Below are 12,524 nucleotides of genomic sequence, written 5' to 3'. Positions count from 1 at the left end.
AATAAGTTTGGCTTAAAAAAAAATTAAAGAAGAGGTAGTTACACAAGTAGATATTATTTTATACCAAGATATATCTAATATCTTGTAACTTTTTTATCTTAAAGATACTATTCTTCTTTATATATAAATAAATGAATTTTTCAGTAACCTGTTTTTTATCATCTTTGCTTTTCTTTCACTGAATATTTTTTATAAATATTTTTACAGGCATATTTTTCATTTTGTTTTTGAAAATTTTCAAATTCAAGGTTTTGCCCGGTGTGTGTGTGCTTCACACCTTTTGGCAACAGAAAAACAAAAAAAAAACCATAGCAAAAACCTCTATTTTATACCCGCCACTCCACGCCCCTACTTCTCTATGTTTTTCTTCATGTTTCCTCCTCGGTTTTTGTTTTGTGCATCATCATGGTCCCAGAGTTTCTGGGTTCCCGGATCGCCTCTGAGTTTCTGGAGAGGCTGCTCAGCCTCAGCCTCAGCTTCAGCCTCTGGGCTGCCTGCTATCAATGGCAAAACCTTTTTGGATTGTTATTTTTGCTGTCTGCACTTGTGAGGCTGACTGGCATCATAAATCATCTCAAGTGGCTGCTGCCGCTGCCGCCGCCGCCGCTGTTGCCGCTCTCAGACCCCTCTTCAGTTGGCCAAAATCCTGCTGCTATTTCGGCTTTTGTATCTATAACTACAGCAATTTGCAAGTGCAGCTCGCGGATACACAAGAGCCATACATACACTCATCACGCGGACTGTCAGTTGAGAACTTTTGACATTTTTGTTGCACTAATTTGCGCACTTGAGCGGATTACTGTTGCCAGTGACAGATAAAGATATATAAATATATATATATAAGAGATGCGGTGGCACTCGGAAACAATTTATAATTTTGAAAAGGGAGTTTTAAGGAATGTATCTCGAGATACATTATTGTTTTATGTAAATTTTACAATATATTACAGTAACAATTGCCATCTCCCTTAGCTCTCTTAATCCGTGAGTTACCTGTTTGCAAAGATACTCGAATCTCTCGTCTCGAGTTTACTGCATCCATGAGATACATTTCTATACCGATTTTTTTTTTTTCGTGGCGTTAAACTGACAACAGCTGTGCGAAATACAAACGCCAACGAAAAGCAGGTAAAGATACCTGAGAGGAGAACGAAGGGAACACAGTCCCCGTGTCCGTCAGTCAACATTGCGCGTCCCTTTGATTTTTCTGCACTTTTCGAGCAGGTTTTAAGCCGCTTTTATTGCCCCAGAAAAGCGGCAACAGCGCCCAAGAAAAACAGCTGCTGGAATTTCTATGGATCAGAGAGAATCGTTTCATATCGAAGTGTATTCTTTCACCCGCGAAACCTGAGATCTTGATTGAAATTGATATTTCAAATTGGGAGATTTTTTTGAGGCCAGGTATTTCTTTTGGAAATTTATGGAAATATCAAAAATATTTCACTTTTCAACTTGAATATATTCATAAATATGATGTAAACTAATAGATACATTATTTTCAAGATACTTGAAGAAACCCTACTTTGTTTTACAAATTTCTTAAATAAACTATGACTTGGTGATTGAAATATCTTTTCTTAAAATAAACATTTCAAAAGCCGAAAATGCATTTTACACAAGAAAATAATGAAGAAATCTTTCAAAATGTGTGGTAAAGATTCCACATAGCTAATGGATAATGCCAATACTTGCTGTTGTTTCAGTCTAGAAAATTTCAGATAAACAAGAAAAACAAATACAAGTATTGTTTTAAATCAATTTTAAAACATTTCTGTATTTATTTTTCTTTTTAGTAATATTTCTCTCAGATTTTTAAAAATACACATTTTCTTCAATTGCACAATTTATGAACTTCATAAAGTTTCCCCTTCAATTAAGCATTAATTTCACAGACAAAAAATCCCCGGAGACTGATTGAATCGAACGTTTTTCGGACTCTTTTAACAATTTGCTTAATTGCGAATCGCCACGAATCACTTCACATTGTCCCGGGAGTTTTGCAGACTCGAAAAAATAAAAAGAAATAAAATTGAAATAAAAATCCAAAGAACCAAGAAAGGGGAAAAGAATTATTCTTGGTTATATGCCCGTGTATATATGCCTATAAATCCATCCGCCTGCGGAGCTGGCCCGTTGATTGCCGTCGGCATTGATTTATGGGCGCTCCCAAAGAGAAGATACAGAAAAAGATACATTTTGACAACACATGGCGGTAGCAGAGTCATAGAAGACAACGAAGACGACGACGACGACGGAGCAATAACCATTTGCGTTTGTTCATTAAACAAATGTGCAAAAAAAAAAAACAACAGAAAATTAAATGAAATTGTAAAGCGGCGGAAAAAAAAACACTAAACACCCAGAGCACACACACTAAAAACTAATGAAAATAAATTATTAACTATGTTTGGCATTTTGGCTAATGTTTTTGGGTATTTCCCCGAAACAAATTATGGCACACACACACACACACAGAAAATATGTCCAAAAACCGTTTGAAGTTGACGCTTGAATTTATTAATGCCACTGCAAATATTTATTTAAGGTTGAGTTATTGTTTAAATGTTTAGCTAAAACATTGTTATTTATTATTATGAGTGTTTTTAGTTACACTTGAGCGGTAGGTAGTGTTTTGGTTTGTTTATATTTTTTTATGGAGTTAATTGTATTGTTTATTTAAGTTAAGTGTTTACATGTTCATAAAACCAAGTTCAAGCTTTAAAGTAAATCCTAATTAATAACTTTTTCAAGCTTAAACTTATTCAATTGTAATAAATGTAGTTATAAGAACAAATCATTTTATATATTTAATTTGCTTTATTTAAATATTTAACTAATAAATTCCTGCTTTAAAAAAATATTTTTTTCTTATATTTCCCTTTCCAAGCTTCCTTTGTTTTTTTGTTTAACATTTAAATACACCCTTTTTCGGTTTATTTATTATTTTTTTAAGTCGGTTCTTTTGCTTGTCAGTTATTTTCTTTAATCAATTAATTCAAATATTTCTTCAATTAAAAATATAAAGTATGTTTGCCTATTTTTTTTAGAGTTAAAAGGTTTGTAAATATTATTTTCCCTTCGTTTTAAAAAGATTTTCTTACTGATTTTATTAGTTTTTAACCACAATTTGCTTTATTTTTAAGCAAAATGTAAAGCGTAACGCATTTTTCACCAAGTTGTTGTTGTTTTTCTATGTTTTTACTTTGTTACTATCTCTTACTGCTCTTTTTCTTTGAATTCTTTTTGTTTTTGTGACCTACATTTTGTTGTTGTTGCTTCCTCCTTTGGAAAAATTGCAAGTGTTGCAATTGTTGTTGTTTCTGCTGCTTCCTGATGCTGCTGCTGCCGTTGTTGTTATTGATGCTTATTTTTTATCCAAAAATTCGTTAGTTTTTCTTTTACATTAATCCAAGAAAAACAAAAAAACAGTTGTAATCCGTTTCTTTTTGTATTTGTTTTGGTATTTATTTGGCTTTTACCGTTTTTATTACGTTTTGCATTTCGTTACGTTTTTCTCTTTCTCTCTATTTCTCTGGCACTTTGAGCACTTGAAAAAAATTGCGACACAAAAAAGGAATTTATAACAAATACATGTACGAATGAATTATGCGAAAACAAACCGTGGAAGAGGGAAAAATCAGGAAAGCATTATATTTAAACCAAAAAGGATTTTTTTGTTGAAGCAAAAAAAGATGCGAAAACAACAACAAATGCTGAAGGAAATAATACAAAAAGGAAGAAAAAAACGATGCACACACACACGCTAAGGCGGGCGGGCGCGCGCTATAAACATATAAACACACACGCACAAACGCTGGGCAGGAGGACAGGAGACGCGGTTGCGAGTGCAAGCGAGACGGCGCGAAAGGAGACACTCACACACAGACACACGCTCGTCGTAGTCGCGCGTCGTGTGGAAATTCGAAGTCGCACTTCGTTACGACTTTTCCGTTATCCGCGGCGGAGCCGTGACGTCGCGTTGGAAAATGAAGAAAATTTTGAAAAAAAATAAAGTTTGCGGCTCGTACTTATAGGCTTCGCTCTCTTCTGCTGCCGCCAACCACCGCTGCGCTCTTTAGCAGCGCACCGGCGTTTCGCTCTCTCGCAGTCTCTCTCTCCCGCGAGCTGTTAAAGGGCGCTGTTAAAGCCGGCTGCTGGCTGCTATTACGGTTTACTGCTAGCTAACAGAAGCTCACAGGACTTGAAAATATTATTTATTTATTTATATTTAATGCTTAAAGTTAATAAAATGTTGCCCAATTGTAGTAAATACTAAGAAGTAATTGATTGAATAATTTAAATGATAATATTTCGACTGTTTACTAACTTAATTTTAAAGAGCTAGAGTTTAAAATTGATTAAAGAAAATAATTTTTTGTTATATATTTTGTTTACAAATATAATTAAATTTACCAATTTTAAATAAAAAAAAAATATATATATATAACGCCAAAAACACATTTATTTCAATTTAAAAAGCCTTTCTGAAGTAGTTGTTATTAGATAAACAAATGGAAATATTTAATAAAATATAAAAATATAATTTTTTTATTAAATTTTTTATTTTTAGCGGACATGGCTAGTTGAATATGATCGGAAATGTCTTCTTACTGCAAAATTTCTGACTAAAGTTATAATACGCGAGGGTATACAAAAAAAAACGAAATAATAGCAGTAAAATGTAATAAACATTTAATTTATTTATTTATTGTTACAGTGGCAGAGAGCTGTAAGGCAGAGATGCTGTGCTGTCTGTTAACTTCGCTCTGTTGTCCTGCTCTCTCCATAAAACCTGTTTTTGCACCAAAAAAAACAAAAAAAAAAAAGAAGAAACAAAGCCAAAGGAGAGAAAGAGAGAGAGAGCCAACGGGTCACACTGTTATAAACAGGATTTGGCCAACAGTCTGTTAGCCGCCACAGGTTTCTGTTGTTGTTTGCTGACATTTTTCCAGCATCGCCTTTATACGATTTTTTGTTATTTTATGTTTATTTTTATTTAAATGATCAACAGCTGTTATAGCTTTGACTTGTTAATTATTTAAGTAATTTAGGAATTTAATACAAATAAATAAATTTGTATATTTCTAGATTAGTTTAAAAGGGGACTGGAAGATTTATTTTTAAATATTTATATAGAATGAGGATTTATTCTTATATTTATTGTAGTAGATTTTATTTTATTTATTTAATTTTTTGCTCGATTTTTTCTATATATTTAACATTTTAATATTTGTGTTTTTTGTTTATATTTTATAAAGTAATTTATGTTATTAGTTTTATGTAACTATTTACTTTACTCTTACTCTTAGCCCAACTCAATACTCCTAATCCTACTCTCTTGTAATATTTCGCTCTCTTGCTCTATTTTCAAGAGCCGCTCTTGTTTACATTTCATTCCCACTCTTTGACATATCCTTTTTGGTATTACCGTAGTATACTGCTAGTATAACAGTCTGTTTATAGCTAAGAGCCACACTCTTATACGGTGGCTAACTTGGCTAATTTTCGGAGAACACTTGTTGCCTGGGTTTTGCATTTTTAAGCGATTAATTTCGGGATTTGCCATAAAGTTGGAGTCTTCACATTTACATATTTTTAAGCCTCGTGTGAGTTTATTTTGTTATGCATTTTTTATGGGATTTTCTTATGCAAAATACAAAGACAAAACAATTTCTAGAATACTGGACGATCGTAGCGCTTTACTTCCCTCCCTTTCCCTTGTAATGTGACACCGTAAGAAACAAAAACAAAAAACAAAAGAGAGCCAAGAAGGCGTTAACAGTTACGACATTTGGCCGCATTTCTCTTTCTCTTTCGCGCACGCACTTAGCAGATGACAAAAGCAGCAACAACAACAACAAGAATAATAAGGTCAATCAACGAACTCAGCAGGCGGCGGCTGCGCAGTCGGCGTCGCTGTTAACAGCTGTCGCGCAGGCGCGATAAGACAAGGACAGCATGATGCGATGGTGTGCCGTAAGAGAATGAGAGGGGGAGAAAGGAAAGGAGATCTTACACGGAAAGAAATTCAAGTCAAAAATAAATGGAAGTTATTATTTGTAAACTGCGATTACAAATAATTCATAAAAGAATATGAAATAAAAAAAATATATGAAAAAAAAGTGTTTTAAAATTGAAATCAGTAATAAGTAATTAATGAAAAAGTCTCAGATAAATTTTATTTTATTTTAGTGTAGGAAAAACAATTATTTTTTGATTTAAATTTCAAATAATTTAAATTGTATCATTCTTATTTATTTATTATTAATTTTTTTTTTTGTTTTAATTCTCTTTTAATTTTATTTATTTATTTATTTTTTATTTTCAATTCTTTTTTAATTTTAATTATTTTATTATTTTTAGTTAAACAAATATTCGTAATACTTATTTTATTTATATATTTTTATTTTTATTAATTACTAGTTTTATTTCAATAGTATTTCCTTATTTCTTTCAGTGTCAAAGGCCTTAGATTAATTGCAGCGTTGGCGGCGTGAATTTATGAATTTCACATGAGTGATGGGATCTTACTTCCCCTTCCCCTTCTCTCTTGTTTTCCCATTTTCTTTAATTTTTTTTTTTTTTTTTTTGAGCGCCACCACTTGAGGAAAGACGACAACATATTTTTGAAATTTTCCCATTTCGTATTTGTTGCGTTTGTTTGTTGCGTGGGCCCACATTGTTGTTGCCTTTATTATAGTTGATAGTTGGCCATTTGTTATTGGTAAGCTGATCCGTTTCGGTTGGCCGATATGAATAAATATATATATCTTGTAAACCAGGGATAGTCCACCAACCAACCAAACAAAAAATACAAAATAAATAGAAATAATGGGAAACTTTCAGCCATTCATCAAATTTCTTTTAATAAAAATCTCACAAGATTTAAAAATCTTTCAATGAAAATATTAGAAAATTTTGGAGAAATTTTTTCTGATATTTTAAAATTAATTCTTAATCATTTTAACAACATTTTTTAACCAAAAACATGTTTTTTTGGTTTTATTTATATTTAAAAAAAAATTCCTTAAAAATTATTCTATAAATCATACTATTTAACTCCCTTTAAATCCCCTAAAAACCATAATTTTTTTAGCCTCTACCCCCAACAAATGTCAATGATTTCCGTTTTTGGCTACCCAAGCTAATTGCCGCTGAACTTTCAACTTTGTTGTGACATGCAGAGAAAAATTCAATTAAGCCAAATCAGTCGGCAATTAAACAATTGAATATAATTACGCGAAATTATGGTAAAGAGAAGGGAGCCCAAATCGCGGACTAAGCCAAGACAAGCGAAAAAAAAACAACAACAAAAAACTGCATAATTAATAAAGAAGTAAGCCGCGATGAGCTGACGAAGGTCTAAAGTCTGAAGAGCCACAGAGAACCCAACTCACAGTGGGACGTCTTTGCGGTCAACTCCTACTGCTTTTGAGCATTCCATCTTTATCTGTATATATATATATCCCATATCACATCATCAACCCCCGATCCCGCCGTCGTCAAGTCACCTTTTCAACTCAACTCGGCTCGTCTCGGCGAGCAACTCAGCTCCTTTAATGAAGTGGATAAGCAAACTCAGGCGAGTATCCCACAGAGCTGTTGTATCTCCCAACTATGCACTGGGAGAAACCGCAGACTTAATTGAATAAAAAATATATAAAAAATAAAAACGAAATATAATAAAGTTGGAAAAAAAAAAACAACCATAATATTAGTAATTTTTATAGCAGTTCCTATAAAATAAATAAACTTTGAGGAGAATGTCTTTAGAAAACGTCAATTAAATAATTTAAATTTTTTATAAATTTACAAAGTTGTAATTTAAATAAATTATATTCCATAAAATATTAAAATTTTTAATTTAAAAGAAAACAATTAAACCCTTTAAAATCTTTTTAATATTTTCAAATATTAATATTTTTTTACCAGTGTAAATGTATCTTCTGGATGCTATAAATCGCCTGGCGGATGTGTGTGTACAGTTATAATTAAGTGATACACATAAACAGGCGCCCATGGCTCTGCTCCGCTCACTCTCCACTTTATTTCGTATCTCCAGGTCTCAGTTTCTGTTTAATGATTGTTTTCAATTAGTCTGTTTCGGTTTTCCACGCTTTTGAAACCCCCCCGTCTCAATGCCAAGGGTTAAGGTATTTTCGTATTTTTTGTTTTGGGTTTACCCTTCATAACCTTTGCCGGGTATTATAAATTTAGTCAACAGTTTGGAAAGCAAACGATTGGAAAATGTTATAAGTATTTTTATTTTAATAAATAAATAATTATTATTATTATTTATACTTATAATTTTTCATTTACGGCCAGGCAATCAAAACAAACAGCGCCTGAAATTTGCAATCCACACGTGTGGATCGTATTCCAGGACCTAACTTCCGTGAGAAAGAGAGAGAGAGAGAGCGAGAGACATTTCATTTCAAGAGCGAGTATCAAAAAACACAAACACAAACAAGAAAAGGCCGTAGCGAGAGTAAAAAAATTGGGAGCGAAATGAGAGTAAAGCCAAAATAATTTTCGATTATCCTGTGTTGGCTTGAAATAACGGTGCATAATATGCAGAAAGAAACAAAAACAAAGGATAGAAAATAAAATATACGAAATACAATAGGAAAAAGTAATAATCTTTCTTTCACTTACTCTGCTCTTTTTAGCTTTTTTCAATCATTGAAATTCCTTTTCTTAATTTCCAAATTTATACACATACACATTTATACAAATTACACTTTTCCAGTTTTCAGTCTGATTTTCCCGGTAAAACCGATGCCGATCCCTCCGGAGGAATGGTTTTCCACAACGGGCCGACGTTTTCCCTTTTTTCCACAGTTTTTCCCTATTTGTTTCGCATTTTTCTAGGAGCCAAGTTTTTTCCGTTCGAACAATGCGACTGTACAAATGCGAAATGAGGGAATAGCAAAATTCTTGAGAGCGGCGAAATTCACGAAAAGCTGGAGAGCGTCGAGCGAGAGACTCTCTCCCAGTCTTCAGCCATATTGGAAACGCCAAGGAACGAAGGAAGGAACGAATAAGGGAACGAAGAAAGAACGATCCCCTTTATTTTTTTATTTAATAGAAGCTCAGCTCTGAATTTCGCGGTAAAAACGGTACCGATCCCTCCGGAGGGATGGTTTTTCACGACGTTGATGATGTTTTCCCATTTTTCCGAACTTTTTTCACGGTTTTTTCAGCGTTTTTCTAGGAGCCAAGTTTTTTTCGTCCGAAGAATGCGATTGCAAAAGCGAAATGAGCGAATGGCAAAATTCTTGAGAGCGACGAAGTGCACGGAAAGCTGGAATGCGGCGAGCGGCTCTCTCCCAGCCAATAGCAAGGCACGAAGGAAGGAACAAAGGAAGGAACGAATAAAGAATTGAGTGAAGCACGATCCAATCAAGGCGACTGTACAAATGCAAAATGAAGTGGGAATTAGGAAATGGCGAAATGCTAGAGAGCGACGAAATGCACGCGAAGCTGGAAAGCGGTAAGAGAGCGACCGACACTCTCTTTTAACTTGTGGCCGATATTGGAAATGCCAGAGAGAAGTGAATTGTTCGAAAGTTTTCTGAAGCTTTATTTAAATTTTTTATTAAAGCTCAGCTCCGATTGGAATAGGCAAGGGTATACAAATTTCGGCTTGCCGAAGGTTAGATTTCTTTTTTTTTTTTGTTGGAGATCATATTACCACAAGATTGACTGGGCTAATCAGAGGTTTTAGTGTTTTTTCTGATAAGAAACCCATCATATTGAGGGTTTTGGATTGATCAACGATTATGAGATGTTTGTCATTTGTTTTTATTAATATTTCATAGGCCTTGCGCCTTGAAAATATTAGGTAAATGACACGCAGTATAGCCTAGGATTCAGTGATATCTTAGTCGAAATCTTTTAAGTATATCTCTCTTTTATATTTCTATTTTTTTTCTGGGACTATTTTTTTTCCAACAAAATCGAAGAAAACAGAACCAGTCACTCAGTGAGATACTCACTCAAAATGCGAGGGCGTTACGAAAATGAAAGAAAAGTAAAGGGAAAGGGAAAGGTTTCTATTTCCAGGCGTTGATTTTTCCGGTACGCAATTGAGTCACTTCGCTACGGAAACTCCTACCAAGTGTTTACGCTTGTCTTATTAATTTCCCTCATATATCTTCGACTGTCAGCCAAGACGATCAGGAGGGAAACCTTAAAAAGATCACTTAGAAAGATCACTTGCTAACAAGCAATTGAAAAGTTTGTTTCCAGATAATTAATTAAAGATACTTTATGTACTTTTATATACAAAATAATTTTAAAAATATTTTGGCCAAGACAAAGGAAAGCAACTACTTTAAAAAAAATACCAATAAGAACCTTGAGTAATTATAAAAATTATAATTTTAATTTTAAAATATTTGTAAGACTTTAATAAAGCCTACAGACAATTTATTTGTATACCAAACTGTAGTTTAAAAGTGAGTTTTAACAATTAAAAGACTCAGATTGTCATTGAATAATTTCCGTTTTAAACAATTTTTAAAGCCATATTTTTTTAAGGGGGAAGATAGAATGTCCTGCCTGCCTGCCAGCCTGCTGTCATATTTTGTGGACTCGGTTTCCATTACCATTGGACACAGACAGACAGACAGACAGTCCAGACCCAGATCTGCCAAAGACAACTGGCCAGGATGATGGCCAGTCGGCGCAGTCAATTGACCGCTAACTGTTGCAGGACTCCAGCTTCACTCCCTTATTGTCCCATTTGCCACTCCTCCTTTCGAATTTGTGGCAGCCACAACGTGTGGCAGACAGCTTAAGACGTTGCCTGACAGGATGTGCAGATGCGGGGCTACACTAACCGAAAAAATTAAGCATAATTTGTGCAGATTATTTATTTATTTTTTTTTTTTTTAGAAGTTTAAAAGTAATTTTTTTTGTTTACCATAAAACCATTTTCTTAGGGAATTTATGGTTTGAAAAGTATTAATTAATCAGTTTCTAAAGAAATTTTAACTCATGAATAAGGAAATACACCACAGAAGCTCGCTTTCTATCTTTTTTCCCCATGCGTTACCTGCAATGAACAAGCAATAGCTTACAAAAAGGAATTTCTTGTAAGCTCCAATTTAAGAAAGCTTTGCAGTTTTACTCTTTGAGATAGAGACTGCTTTTCTCTTAAAAACAAAAATTATTAAGCTATAACATATACTCTAAAAGATCTCTTGATAATTTCCCTCACAAACATTTTCTCGAGTGCAGGATAATGCAAAAAGGGGGAGTGGTCCGGCAGCAGGATTGTGGCAGTGGGTCAGGATAACGGCCGTGTCGTTGACAGTCGTCATGCGCAGCTACTTAGACGGACATAAAATTATGATTACAGCGAATGCCACATGCTCCACAGGCTACCTCCTGCTCTTTCTTGGAAAATCCATCGAAAAAAAAAAAAAAAAATCCCAGGCAATTCATTACAATAAGCTCACGAATGTGCCATAAAAATGGCAGCTCTCTCTCTCTCTCTCTCTCTGCACTCGAAGCATGAAATTGCCAATTCCAATTCGGTTTTAGTTGTAAAAACTTTCATGATCCAGCAACATTAATAGAATATGCCATGTCTCCTACATAATCTCTCATCTTTTGGTTGGGGGTTTTGAGATTGGGTAGTAGTAGGTTCCATCTTGTCGGTTTCCCCCGTCTTTGTAAGTCTAAATGTTGAGTTTATTTTTTGGGTTATTAAGAAGGCTTTGGGATTACATAGAAAATAAATATATGTACCACAATTGGCAGGGAAATCAATGGGTATTTTCTAAAACTATCACTGCATACTTTTAGGCAGTTTTAAGGGAGATTTTAAATCTTTATATCTTTTTTATGGTTTCCCTAAAGAAGGCTTCGCGATTACAAAGAAAATAAAAGGAAAATTAATGTGTTTATTAAAAAGTTAAGATTTTTACTATTTTCTGAAAATATTACTGCATACTTTTAGGCAGTTTTAAAACGAGATTTCGAACCTCCTTAGCTTATAAATGTTTGCCTTTCTTCCTGCCTTTTCAAGTTGTTATTTACACCTGAAATAATTAACTAAAAACCCCTCTTTTCTCCAAAATATCTCCACAGAATTAAGGAGAAACTCTCGGCATTTCTACCTCTATCTCTATCTCTCTCTTATTCCCTATATATGTATGTCCTTCTCTCTCCCCCACTATCTGCATTCTAATTTAGTGTAAACAAACCGCTTGACTATCATCTCTCTCCTCCCAAAAGAAAATCCCGCCACTTTTTAAGCCTCTGGCCCATTGTGTTTGTGTTCCCATTCACTGGGTATATCCGAGATTCTCGAAGGTGGAGAGGAAGATGCTACATACAGCTCCGCAATCATTAGCTGTAACATTAGCGTCTGTCTTGCGGTAAAAACTTTCGGCTACCTGAAACGCTTTCCGCGCGCGCTTTTCCTCTGACTCTCTCTCTGGAAAATCCTTGAAAATGCTAGAGAGAAGGCAAGGAGAAGGAAATCCAATGGCAATGGTTAAACCTATAAAACC

At 34.1% G+C, this 12,524-nt stretch overlaps 1 protein-coding gene across 5 annotated transcripts in view; it reads right to left on the bottom strand.

Moving 5' to 3' along the window:
- Positions 1-12,524, bottom strand: part of Ten-a (tenascin accessory) — a 176,664-nt gene that overhangs the window by 156,444 nt on the left and 7,696 nt on the right. For 2 of the 5 annotated variants that reach the window (XM_070287772.1, XM_017168681.3), the window contains exon 1: positions 3,261-3,555. The exons of the other annotated variants lie outside the window; for them this stretch is intronic. The gene's annotated coding sequence lies outside the window, so the exon portion shown is untranslated. Of the gene's footprint in view, positions 1-3,260; positions 3,556-12,524 lie in introns of those variants that run through there. 5 annotated transcript variants of the gene reach the window in all.

This window comes from Drosophila kikkawai, chromosome X (genome assembly GCF_030179895.1).
Source record: "Drosophila kikkawai strain 14028-0561.14 chromosome X, DkikHiC1v2, whole genome shotgun sequence".
NCBI lineage: Eukaryota > Metazoa > Arthropoda > Insecta > Diptera > Drosophilidae > Drosophila > Drosophila kikkawai.
This window is presented reverse-complemented; position numbering and strand designations above follow the sequence as displayed.